The following is a 14,370-nucleotide window of genomic DNA, read 5'->3' on the forward strand; positions in this document are numbered from 1 at the left end:
GGCGTGGCTAAAGCATAGGGGGCGGGCCAAACCAACACCAATTAAAAAGGAAGTCTATGCTGAGTTCAATGACACCTCACACAAGGGTATACCTTAAACGGTTCAAATTTTAAGAAAGGGGCGGGGCTCAAAGCATGGCGGTGAAGTGAAACCATCACCAATGAAGAAAGACGTCTATGCTTTCAATGAGTTCAATGACACCTCACACAAGGGTATACCTTAAACGGTTCAAATGTTATGAAAGGGGGCGTGGCTTAAGGGGGTGGGTGAAACCATCACCAATGAAGAAAGACGTCTATGCTGAGTTCAATGATACCTCACACAAGGGTATACCTGAAAAAGTTCAAATTTTATGAAATGGGGCGTGGCTTAAGCTTAGGGGGCGGGTCAAACCATCACCAATGAAGAAGGAACTCTCTGCTGAGTTCAATGACACCTCACACAAGACTCTACCTTAAACGTTTCTAATGTTATAAAAGGGGGGGGGGGCGTGGCCTGAGTAAGTGGGCGTGGTCATATTATAGGGGCTGACTCAGTATCACAAGTATACCACACAATCTGAGTTTCATTTAAATCGGATGATGTTTGTCATATAAGGCTCATTTCCTGTTGCCAGCGGGGGCTATGACAAAAAGTCAATTTTGCCTGTAGGTGTACTCAGGCTCCTTGCGACATGCATTCGCGGCACTCAGGCGCTGCAAATCGTTACCAATGAAAAGGAACTCCCTGCCGAGGTTCAACGATACCTCACACAAGACTCCGTCATACGGTTCATCAGCTGTGAAAGGGGCGTGGCTTAAGCAAGGGGCGGGCAAACCTGCCAATGAAAAAAGCTCTGCTGAGGTTCATACCTCACATAAGACTACCTTAGCCCGGTTACGTTATGAAAGGGGCGTGGCTTAAGAATAAGGGGCAGGCCAAACCATCAGCAATTAAAAGGGAACTCTCTGCTGAGTTCATTGATACCTCACAAAAAGGTCAACCTTAAATGGTTCAAATGTTATGAAAGGGGGCGTGGCTTAAGCTTAGGGGCAGGTCAAACCATCACCGATGAAGGAAGGGTCTATGCTGAGTTCAATGACACCTCACACAAGGGTATACCTTAAACGGTTCAAATTTTAAGAAAGGGGGCGGGGCTCAAGCATAGCGGGCGGGTGAAACCATCACCAATGAAGAAAGACGTCTATGCTGAGTTCAATGATACCTCACACAAGGGTATACCTTAAAAAGTTCAAATTTTATGAAAGGGGGCGTGGTTTAAGCATAGGGGCGGGTCAAACCATGACCAATTAAAAACAAAGTCTGCTGAGTTCATTGACACCTACACAAGACTCTACCTTAAACAGTTCAAATGTTATGAAAAGGGGTGGCCTGAGTAAGTGGGCGTGGCTTAACCATAGGGGGCCTGCCATCATGACCAATGAAAAGAAGTTCTGCTGAGTTCGTTGATACCTCATATAAGACTTACCACAAATGGTTCACCAGTTATGAAAGGGGCGTGGCTTAAGTATAAAGGGGCAGGCCAAACCATCAGCAATGAAGAAGGAAGTCTCTGCTGAGTTCAATGATATCTCAAACAAGGGTCTACATCAAATGGGTCATTAGTTATGAAGGGGGCGTAGGCTAAAGCATAGGGGCGGGCCAAACCAACACCAATTAAAAAGGAACTCTCTGCTGAGTTCATTGATACCTCACAGAAAGGTCAACCTTAAATGGTTCAAATGTTATGAAAGGGGGCGTGGCTTAAGCTTAGGGGGTAGGTCAAACCATCACCGATGAAGAAAGACGTCTATGCTGAGTTCAATGATTACTCACACAAGGGTATACCTTTAACGGGTCACCAGTTATGAAAGGGGGCGTGGCTTAAGTATAAGGGGGCAGGCCAAACCATCAACAATGAATAAGGAAGTCTCTACTGAGTTCAATGATATCTCAAACAAGGGTCTACATCAAACGGGTCATTAGTTATGAAAGTGGGCGTGGCTAAAGCATAGGGGGCGGGCCATTTCAACACCAATTAAAAGGAACTCTCTGCTGAGTTCATTGATACCTCACAGAAAGGTCAACCTTAAATGGTTCAAATGTTATGAAAGGGGCGTGGCTTAAGCTAGGGGTAGGTCAAACCATCACCGATAAAGAAGGAAGTCTGTGCTGAGTTCAATGACACCTCCACAAGGGGGTTTTATAACGCGGTTCAAATGTTATGAAAGGTGGCGTGCGTAAACATAGGGCGGTGAAACCATCACCAATGAAGAAAGACGTCTATGCTGAGTTCAATGATACCTCACACAAGGGTCTACATCAAACGGGTTATTAGTTATGAAAGGGGGCGTGGCTTAAGTATAAGGGGGCAGGCCAAACCATCAGCAATGAATAAGGAAGTCTCTGCTGAGTTCAATGACACCTCACACAAGGGTATACCTTAAAAAGTTCAAATTTTATGAAAGGGGGCGTGGCTTAAGCATAGGGGGCGGGTCAAACCATGACCAATTAAAAAAAAAGTCTGCTGAGTTCAATGACACCTCACACAAGGGTATACCTTAAACGGTTCAAATGTTATGAAAGGGGGCGTGGCTTAAGCATAGGGGGTGGGTGAAACCATCACCAATGAAGAAAGACGTCTATGCTGAGTTCAATGATACCTCACACAAGGGTATACCTGAAAAAGTTCAAATTTTATGAAATGGGGCGTGGCTTAAGCTTAGGGGGCGGGTCAAACCATCACCAATGAAGAAGGAACTCTCTGCTGAGTTCAATGACACCTCACACAAGACTCTACCTTAAACGTTTCTAATGTTATAAAAAGGGGGCGTGGCCTGAGTAAGTGGGCGTGGTCATATTATAGGGGCTGACTCAGTATCACAAGTATACCACACAATCTGAGTTTCATTTAAATCGGATGATGTTTGTCATATAAGGCTCATTTCCTGTTGCCAGCGGGGGGCGCTATGACAAAAAGTCAATTTTGCCTGTAGGTGTACTCAGGCTCCCTTGCTACCATGCATTCGCTCGGCACTCAGAGCGCTGCAAATCGCTCACCAATGAAAGGAACTCCCGCTCGAGTTCAACGATACCTCACAAGAGACTCTACGTCATACGGTTCATCAGCTGTGAAAGGGGGGTGGCTTAAGCATAGGGGCGGGCCAAACCATGACCAATGAAAAGAAGTCTCTGCTGAGTTCGTTATACCTCACATAAGACTACCGTAAACGGGTCACCAGTTATGAAAGGGGGCGTGGCTTAAGAATAAGGGGCAGGCCAAACCATCAGCAATTAAAAAGGAACTCTGCTGAGTTCATTGATACCTCACACAAAGGTCAACCTTAAATGGTTCAAATGTTATGAAAGGGGCGTGGCTTAAGCTTAGGGGCAGGTCAAACCATCACCGATGAAGAAGGAAGTCTATGCTGAGTTCAATGACACCTCACACAAGGGTATACCTTAAACGGTTCAAATTTTAAGAAAGGGGGCGGGGCTCAAGCATAGCGGGCGGGTGAAACCATCACCAATGAAGAAAGACGTCTATGCTTTCAATGAGTTCAATGACACCTCACTCAAGGGTATACCTTAAACGGTTCAAATGTTATGAAAGGGGCGTGGCTTGAGCATAGGGGGCGGGCCAAACCATCACCAATGAAGAAGGAAGTCTTTGCTGAGTTCATTGATACCTCACACTAGGGTCTATCTTAAACGGTTCAAATTTTAAGAAAGGGGCGGGGCTTAAGCATAGGGGGCGGGTGAAACCATCACCAATGAAGAAAGACGTCTATGCTGAGTTCAATGATACCTCACACAAGGGTATACCTTAAAAAGTTCAAATTTTATGAAAGGTGGAGTGGTTAAAGTATAGGGGGCGGGTCAAACCATGACCAATTAAAAACAAAGTCTGCTGAGTTCATTGACACCTCACACAAGACTCTACCTTAAACAGTTCAAATGTTATGAAAGGGGGCGTGGCCTGAGTAAGTGGGCGTGGCTTAACCATAGGGGGCGGCCCAAACCATGACCAATGAAAAAAGAAGTCTCTGCTGAGTTCGTTTATACCTCACATAAGACTCTACCTTAAATGGGTCACCAGTTATGAAAGGGGCGTGGCTTAAGTATAAGGGGGCAGGCCAAACCATCAGCAATGAATAAGGAAGTCTCTGCTGAGTTCAATGATATCTCAAACAAGGGTCTACATCAAATGGGTCATTAGTTATGAAAGGGGCGTGGCTAAAGCATAAGGGGCGGGCCAAACCAACACCAATTAAAAGGAACTCTCTGCTGAGTTCATTGATACCTCACAGAAAGGTCAACCTTAAATGGTTCAAATGTTATGAAAGGGGGCGTGGCTTAAGCTTAGGGGTAGGTCAAACCATCACCGATGAAGAAAGACGCGTCTATGCTGAGTTCAATGATTACTCACACAAGGGTATACCTTAAAAGTTCAAATTTTATGAAAGGGGCGTGGCTTAAGCATAGGGGCGGGTCAAACCATTACCAATTAAAAACAAAGTCTCTGCTGAGTTCAATGACACCTCACACAAGGGTATACCTTAAACGGTTGACATGTTATGAAAGGGGTGTGGCTTAAACGTAGGGGCGGGTCAAACTATCACCAATGAAGAAGGACCTCTTTGCTGAGTTCAATGACACCTCACACAAGACTCTACCTTAAACGTTTCAAATGTTATAAAAAAGGGGCGTGGCCTGAGTAAGTGGGCGTGGTCATATTATAGGGGCTGGCTCAGCATCACATGTAGACCACACATTCTGAGTTTCATGTAAATCGGATGATGTTTGTCATATAAGGCTCATTTCCTGTTGCCAGCGGGCGCCTATGACCAAAAGTCAATTTTGCCTGTAGGTGTCCTCAGGCTCCTTGCGTTACCATGCGTTCGGCACTCAGACGCTGCAAATCGTCACCAATGAAAAGGGAACTCCCTGCCGAGTTCAACGATACCTCACACAAGATTCACGTCATACGCTTCATCAGCTGTGAAGAGGTGGGCCTAAAGCATAGGGGCGGCCAAACCATTACCAATGAATAAGGACGTCTGTGCTGAGTTCAATGACACCTCACACAAGGGTATACCTTAAACGGGTCACCAGTTATGAAAGGGGCGTGGCTTAAGTATAAGGGGCAGGCCAAACCATCAACAATGAATAAGGAAGTCTCTACTGAGTTCAATGATATCTCAAACAAGGGTCTACATCAAACGGGTCATTAGTTATGAAAGTGGGCGTGGCTAAAGCATAGGGGGCGGGCCAAACCAACACCAATTAAAAAGGAAGTCTATGCTGAGTTCAATGACACCTCACACAAGGGTATACCTTAAACGGTTCAAATTTTAAGAAAGGGGGCGGGGCTCAAGCATAGCGGGCGGGTGAAACCATCACCAATGAAGAAAGACGTCTATGCTTTCAATGAGTTCAATGACACCTCACAAGGGTATACCTTAAACGGTTCAAATGTTATGAAAGGGGCGTGGCTTAAGGGTGGGTGAAACCATCACCAATGAAGAAAGAACGTCTATGCTGAGTTCAATGATACCTCACACAAGGGTATACCTGAAAAGTTCAAATTTTATGAAATGGGGCGTGGCTTAAGCTAGGGGCGGGTCAAACCATCACCAATGAAGAAGGAACTCTCTGCTGAGTTCAATGACACCTCACACAAGACTCTACCTTAAACGTTTCTAATGTTATAAAAAAGGGGGCGTGGCCTGAGTAAGTGGGCGTGGTCATATTATAGGGGCTGACTCAGTATCACAAGTATACCACACAATCTGAGTTTCATTTAAATCGGATGATGTTTGTCATATAAGGCTCATTTCCTTTTGCCAGCGGGCTATGACCAAAAGTCAATTTTGCCTTTAGGTGTACTCAGGCTCCTTGCGACATACATTCGCCTCGGCACTCAGACGCTGCAAATCGTTACCAATGAAAAGGGAACTCCCTGCCGGAGTTCAACGATACCTCACACAAGACTCTCGTCATACGGTTCATCAGCTGTGAAAGGGGCGTGGCTTAAGCATAGGGGCGGGCCAAACCATGACCAATGAAAAAGAAGTCTCTGCTGAGTTCGTTGATACCTCACATAAGACTACCTTAAACGGGTCACCAGTTATGAAAGGGGGCGTGGCTTAAGAATAAGGGGGCAGGCCAAACCATCAGCAATTAAAAAGGAACTCTCTGCTGAGTTCATTGATACCTCACACAAAGGTCAACCTTAAATGGTTCAAATGTTATGAAAGGGGGCGTGGCTTAAGCTTAGGGGGCAGGTCAAACCATCACCGATGAAGAAGGAAGTCTATGCTGAGTTCAATGACACCTCACACAAGGGTATACCTTAAACGGTTCAAATTTTAAGAAAGGGGGCGCTCAAGCATAGCGGGCGGGTGAAACCATCACCAATGAAAGAAAGACGTCTATGCTTTCAATGAGTTCAATGACACCTCACACAAGGGTATACCTTAAACGGTTAAAATGTTATGAAAGGGGCGGGGCTTAAGCAGAGGAGGGTGAAACCATCACCAATGAAGAAAGACGTCTATGCTGAGTTCAATGATACCTCACACAAGGGTATACCTTAAAAAGTTCAAATTTTATGAAAGGGGCGTGGTTAAAGCATAGGGGGCGGGTCAAACCATGACCAATTAAAAACAAAGTCTGCTGAGTTCATTGACACCTCACACAAGACTCTACCTTAAACAGTTCAAATGTTATGAAAGGGGGCGTGGCCTGAGTAAGTGGGCGTGGCTTAACCATAGGGGGCGGCCCAAACCATGACCAATGAAAAAAGAAGTCTCTGCTGAGTTCGTTGATACCTCACATAAGACTCTACCTTAAATGGGTCACCAGTTATGAAAGGGGCGTGGCTTAAGTATAAGGGGCAGGCCAAACCATCAGCAATGAATAAGGAAGTCTCTGCTGAGTTCAATGATATCTCAAACAAGGGTCTACATCAAATGGGTCATTAGTTATGAAAGGGGGCGTGGCTAAAGCATAGGGGGCGGGCCAAACCAACACCAATTAAAAAGGAACTCTCTGCTGAGTTCATTGATACCTCACAGAAAGGTCAACCTTAAATGGTTCAAATGTTATGAAAGGGGGCGTGGCTTAAGCTTAGGGGGTAGGTCAAACCATCACCGATGAAGAAAGACGTCTATGCTGAGTTCAATGATTACTCACACAAGGGTATACCTTAAAAAGTTCAAATTTTATGAAAGGGGCCGTGGCTTAAGCATAGGGGGCGGGTCAAACCATGACCAATTAAAAACAAAGTCTCTGCTGAGTTCAATGACACCTCACACAAGGGTATACCTTAAACGGTTTGAAATGTTATGAAAGGGGGTGTGGCTTAAAACACGAGAGGGCGGGTCAAACTATCACCAATGAAGAAGGACCTCTTTGCTGAGTTCAATGACACCTCACACAAGACTCTACCTTAAACGTTTCAAATGTTATAAAAAGGGGGCGTGGCCTGAGTAAGTGGGCGTGGTCATATTATAGGGGCTGGCTCAGCATCACATGTAGACCACACATTCTGAGTTTCATGTAAATCGGATGATGTTTGTCATATAAGGCTCATTTCCTGTTGCCAGCGGGGGGCGCTATGACCAAAAGTCAATTTTTGCCTGTAGGTGTCCTCAGGCTCCTTGCGACCATGCATGCGCTCGGCACTCAGACGCTGCAAATCGTCACCAATGAAAAGGGAACTCCCTGCCGAGTTCAACGATACCTCACACAAGATTCTACGTCATACGCTTCATCAGCTGTGAAAGGGGGCGTGGCTAAAGCATAGGGGGCGGGCCAAACCATTACCAATGAATAAGGACGTCTGTGCTGAGTTCAATGACACCTCACACAAGGGTATACCTTAAACGGGTCACCAGTTATGAAAGGGGGCGTGGCTTAAGTATAAGGGGCAAGCCAAACCAACAACAATGAATAAGGAAGTCTCTACTGAGTTCAATGATATCTCACACAAGGGTCTACATCAAACGGGTCATTAGTTATGAAAGTGGGCGTGGCTAAAGCATAGGGGCGGGCCAAACCAACACCAATTAAAAGGAACTCTCTGCTGAGTTCATTGATACCTCACAGAAAGGTCAACCTTAAATGGTTCAAATGTTATGAAAAGGGGCGCGTGGCTTAAGCTTAGGGGTAGGTCAAACCATCACCGATGAAGAAGGAAGTCTGTGCTGAGTTCAATGACACCTCACACAAGGGTATACCTTAAACGGTTCAAATGTTATGAAAGGTGTGGCGTGGCGTAAACATAGGGTCGGGTGAAACCATCACCAATGAAGAAAGACGTCTATGTTGAGTTCAATGATACCTCACACAAGGGTCTACATCAAACGGGTTATTAGTTTTAAAAGGGGGCGTGGCTAAAGCATAGGGAGTGGGCCAAACCAACACCAATTAAAAAGGAACTCTCTGCTAAGTTCATTGATACCTCACACAAAGGTCAACCTTAAATGGTTCAAACGTTATGAAAGGGGGCGTGGCTTAAGCTTAGGGGGCGAGTCAAACCATCACCGATTAAGAAGGAAGTCTGTGCTGAGTTCAATGACACCTCACACAAGGGTCTACTTCAAACGGGTCACCAGTTATGAAAGGGGGCGTGGCTTAAGTACAAGGGGGCAGGCCAAACCATCAGCAATGAATAAGGAAGTCTCTGCTGAGTTCAATGACACCTCACACAAGGGTATACCTTAAAAAGTTCAAATTTTATGAAAGGGGACGTGGCTTAAGCATAGGGGGCGGGTCAAACCATGACCAATTAAAAACAAAGTCTCTGCTGAGTTCAATGACACCTCACAGAAAGGTCAACCTTAAATGGTTCAAATGTTATGAAAGGGGGCGTGGCTTAAGCTTAGGGGGTAGGTCAAACCATCACCGATGAAGAAAGACGTCTATGCTGAGTTCAATGATTACTCACACAAGGGTATACCTTAAAAAAGTTCAAATTTTATGAAAGGGGCCGTGGCTTAAGCATAGGGGGCGGGTCAAACCATGACCAAGTAAAAACAAAGTCTCTGCTGAGTTCAATGACACCTCACACAAAGGTCAACCTTAAATGGTTCAAATGTTATGAAAGGGGGCGTGGCTTAAGCTTAGGGGGCAGGTCAAACCATCACCGATGAAGAAGGAAGTCTATGCTGAGTTCAATGACACCTCACACAAGGGTATACCTTAAACGGTTCAAATTTTAAGAAAGGGGGCGGGGCTCAAGCATAGCGGGCGGGTGAAACCATCACCAATGAAGAAAGACGTCTATGCTTTCAATGAGTTCAATGACACCTCACACAAGGGTATACCTTAAACGGTTCAAATGTTATGAAAGGGGGCGTGGCTTAAGCATAGGGGTGGGTGAAACCATCACCAATGAAGAAAGACGTCTATGCTGAGTTCAATGATACCTCACACAAGGGTATACCTGAAAGTTCAAATTTTATGAAATGGGGCGTGGCTTAAGCTTGGAGGGGCGGGTCAAACCATCACCAATGAAGAAGGAACTCTCTGCTGAGTTCAATGACACCTCACACAAGACTCTACCTTAAACGTTTCTAATGTTATAAAAAGGGGGCGTGGCCTGAGTAAGTGGGCGTGGTCATATTATAGGGGCTGACTCAGTATCACAAGTATACCACACAATCTGAGTTTCATTTAAATCGGATGATGTTTGTCATATAAGGCTCATTTCCTGTTGCCAGCGGGGGCTATGACAAAAAGTCAATTTTGCCTGTAGGTGTACTCAGGCCTCCTTGTGCCACCATGCATTCGCCCGGCACTCAGACGCTGCAAATCGTCACCAATGAAAAGGGAACTCCCTGCCGAAGTTCAACGATACCTCACACAAGACTCTACGCATACGGTTCATCAGCTGTGAAAGGGGGCGTGCGCGATAGGGGCGGGCCAAACCATGACCAATGAAAAAAGAAGTCTCTGCTGAGTTCGTTGATACCTCACATAAGACTACCTTAAACGGGTCACCAGTTATGAAAGGGGGCGTGGCTTAAGAATAAGGGGGCGGGCCAAACCAACACCAATTAAAAAGGAACTCTCTGCGGAGTTCATTGATACCTCACAGAAAGGTCAACCTTAAATGGTTCAAATGTTATGAAAGGGGGCGTGGCTTAAGCTTAGGGGGTAGGTCAAACCATCACCGATGAAGAAGGAAATCTGTGCTGAGTTCAATGACACCTCACACAAGGGTATACCTTAAACGGTTCAAATGTTATGAAAGGTGGCGTGGCTTAAACACAGGGGGCGGGTGAAACCATCACCAATGAAGAAAGACGTCTATGCTGAGTTCAATGATACCTCACACAAGGGTATACCTTAAAAAGTTCAAATTTTATGAAAGGGGACTTGGCTTAAGCATAGGGGCGGGTCAAACCATGACCAATTAAAAACAAAGTCTCTGCTGAGTTCAATGACACCTCACACAAGGGTATACCTTAAACGGTTCGAATGTTATGAAAGGGGGTGTGGCTTAAACGTAGGGGGCGGGTCAAACCATCACGAATGAAGAAGGAAGTCTCTACTGAGTTCAATGATATCTCAAACAAGGGTCTACATCAAACGGGTCATTAGTTATGAAAGGGGGCGTGGCTAAAGCATAGGGGGCGGGCCAAACCAACACCAATTAAAAAGGAACTCTCTGCTGAGTTCATTGATACCTCACAGAAAGGTCAACCTTAAATGGTTCAAATGATATGAAAGGGGGCGTGGCTTAAGCTTAGGGGGCGGGCCAAACCATCACCAATGAAGAAGGAAGTCTTTCCTGAGTTCATTGATACCTCACACAAGGGTCTATTTTAAACTGTTAAAATTTTAAGAACGGGGGCGGGGCTTAAGCATAGGGGGCGGGTGAAACCATCACCAATGAAGAAAGACGTCTATGCTGAGTTCAATGATACCTCACAAAAGGGTATACCTTAAAAAGTTCAAATTGTATGAAAGGGGGCGTGGCTTAAGCATAGGGGGCGGGTCAAACCATGACCAATTAAAAACAAAGTCTGCTGAGTTCATTGACACCTCACACAAGACTCTACCTTAAACAGTTCAAATGTTATGAAAGGGGGCGTGGCCTGAGTAAGTGGGCGTGGCTTAACCATAGGGGGCTGCCCAAACCATGACCAATGAAAAAAGAAGTCTCTGCTGAGTTCGTTCATACCTCACATAAGACTCTACCTTAAATGGGTCACCAGTTATGAAAGGGGGCGTGGCTTAAGTATAAGGGGGCAGGCCAAACCATCAGCAATGAATAAGGAAGTCTCTGCTGAGTTCAATGATACCTCACACAAGGGTCTACTTCAAACGGGTCATTAGTTATAAAAGGGGGCGTGGCTAAAGCGTAGGGGGCGGGTCAAACTATCACCAATGAAGAAGGACCTCTGTGCTGAGTTCAATGACACCTCACACAAGACTCTACCTTAAACGTTTCAAATGTTATAAAAAGGGGGCGTGGCCTGAGTAAGTGGGCGTGGTCATATTATAGGGGCTGGCTCAGCATCACATGTAGACCACACATTCTGAGTTTCATGTAAATCGGATGATGTTTGTCATATAAGGCTCATTTCCTGTTGCCAGCGGGGGGCGCTATGACCAAAAGTCAATTTTTGCCTGTAGGTGTCCTCAGGCTCCTTGCGACCATGTATGCGCTCGGCACTCAGACGCTGCAAATCGTCACCAATGAAAAGGGAACTCCCTGCCGAGTTCAACGATACCTCACACAAGATTCTACGTCATACGCTTCATCAGCTGTGAAAGGGGGCGTGGCTAAAGCATAGGGGGCGGGCCAAACCAACACCAATTAAAAAGGGAACTCTCTGCTGAGTTCATTGATACCTCACAGAAAACTACACCTTTAAATGGTTCAAATGTTATGAAAGGGGGCGTGGCTTAAACATAAGGGGCGGGCGAAACCATCACCAATGAAAAAAGACGCTCTTGCTGAGTTCAATGACACCTCACACAAGGGTCTACTTCAAACGGGTCACCAGTTATGAAAGGGGCGTGGCTTGTATAAGGGGCAGGCCAAACCATCAGCAATGAATAAGGAAGTCTCTGCTGAGTTCAATGATACCTCACACAAGGGTCTAATTCAAACGGGCCATTAGTTATGAAAGGGGGAGTGGCTAAAGCATAGGGGCGGGCCAAACCAACACCAATTAAAAGGAACTCTCCGGAGTTCATTGATACCTCACAGAAAGGTCAACCTTAAATGGTTCAAATGTTATGAAAGGGGGCGTGGCTTAAGCTTAGGGGGTAGATCAAACCATCACCGATGTAGAAGGAAGTCTGTGCTGAGTTCAATGACACCTCACACAAGGGTATACCTTAAACGGTTCAAATGTTATGAAAGGTGGCGCGGGCTTAAACATAGGGGCGGGTGAAACCATCACCAATGAAGAAAGACGTCTATGCTGAGTTCAATGATACCTCACACAAGGGTATACCTTAAAAGTTCAAATTTTATGAAAGGGGACTTGGCTAAGCATAGGGCGGGTCAAACCATGACCAATTAAAAACAAAGTCTCTGCTGAGTTTAATGACACCTCACACAAGGGTATACCTTAAACGGTTCAAATGTTATGAAAGGGGGTGTGGCTTAAACGTAGGGGGCGGGTCAAACCATCACGAATGAAGAAGGAAGTCTCTACTGAGTTCAATGATATCTCAAACAAGGGTCTACATCAAACGGGTCATTAGTTATGAAAGGGGGCGTGGCTAAAGCATAGGGGCGCAAACCAACACCAATTAAAAGGAACTCTCTGCTGAGTTCATTGATACCTCACAGAAAGGTCAACCTTAAATGGTTCAAATGTTATGAAAGGGGGCGTGGCTTAAGCTTAGGGGTAGGTCAAACCATCACCGATGAAGAAGGAAGTCTGTGCTGAGTTCAATGACACCTCACACAAGGGTATACCTTAAAAGGTTCAAATGTTATGAAAGGTGGCGTGGCTTAAACATAGGGGGCGGGTGAAACCATCACCAATGAAGAAAGACGTCTATGCTGAGTTCAATGATACCTCACACAAGGGTATACCTTAAAAAGTTCAAATTTTATGAAAGGGGGCGTGGTTAAAGCATAGGGGGCGGGTCAAACCATGACCAATTAAAAACAAAGTCTGCTGAGTTCATTGACACCTCACATAAGACTCTACCTTAAACAGTTCAAATGTTATGAAAGGGGGCGTGGCCTGAGTAAGTGGGCGTGGCTTAACCATAGGGGGCGGCCCAAACCATGACCAATGAAAAAAGAAGTCTCTGCTGAGTTCGTTGATACCTCACATAAGACTCTACCTTAAATGGGTCACCAGTTATGAAAGGGGGCGTGGCTTAAGTATAAGGGGGCAGGCCAAACCATCAGCAATGAATAAGGAAGTCTCTGCTGAGTTCAATGATATCTCAAACAAGGGTCTACATCAAATGGGTCATTAGTTATGAAAGGGGGCGTGGCTAAAGCATAGGGGGCGGGCCAAACCAACACCAATTAAAAAGGAACTCTCTGCTGAGTTCATTGATACCTCACAGAAAGGTCAACCTTAAATGGTTCAAATGTTATGAAAGGGGGCGTGGCTTAAGCTTAGGGGGTAGGTCAAACCATCACCGATGAAGAAAGACGTCTATGCTGAGTTCAATGATTACTCACACAAGGGTATACCTTAAAAAGTTCAAATTTTATGAAAGGGGCCGTGGCTTAAGCATAGGGGGCGGGTCAAACCATGACCAATTAAAAACAAAGTCTCTGCTGAGGTCAATGACACCTCACACAAGGGTATACCTTAAACGGTTGAAATGTTATGAAAGGGGGTGTGGCTTAAACGTAGGGGGCGGGTCAAACTATCACCAATGAAGAAGGACCTCTTTGCTGAGTTCAATGACACCTCACACAAGACTCTACCTTAAACGTTTCAAATGTTATAAAAAGGGGGCGTGGCCTGAGTAAGTGGGCGTGGTCATATTATAGGGGCTGGCTCAGCATCACATGTAGACCACACATTCTGAGTTTCATGTAAATCGGATGATGTTTGTCATATAAGGCTCATTTCCTGTTGCCAGCGGGGGGCGCTATGACCAAAAGTCAATTTTTGCCTGTAGGTGTCCTCAGGCTCCTTGCGACCATGTATGCGCTCGGCACTCAGACGCTGCAAATCGTCACCAATGAAAAGGGAACTCCCTGCCGAGTTCAACGATACCTCACACAAGATTCTACGTCATACGCTTCATCAGCTGTGAAAGGGGGCGTGGCTAAAGCATAGGGGGCGGGCCAAACCAACACCAATTAAAAAGGAACTCTCTGCTGAGTTCATTGATACCTCACAGAAAGGTCAACCTTAAATGGTTCAAATGTTATGAAAGGGGGCG

The sequence above is a fragment of the Perca fluviatilis genome, chromosome 21 (genome assembly GCF_010015445.1).
Source record: "Perca fluviatilis chromosome 21, GENO_Pfluv_1.0, whole genome shotgun sequence".
Classification (NCBI taxonomy): Eukaryota; Metazoa; Chordata; class Actinopteri; order Perciformes; family Percidae; genus Perca; species Perca fluviatilis.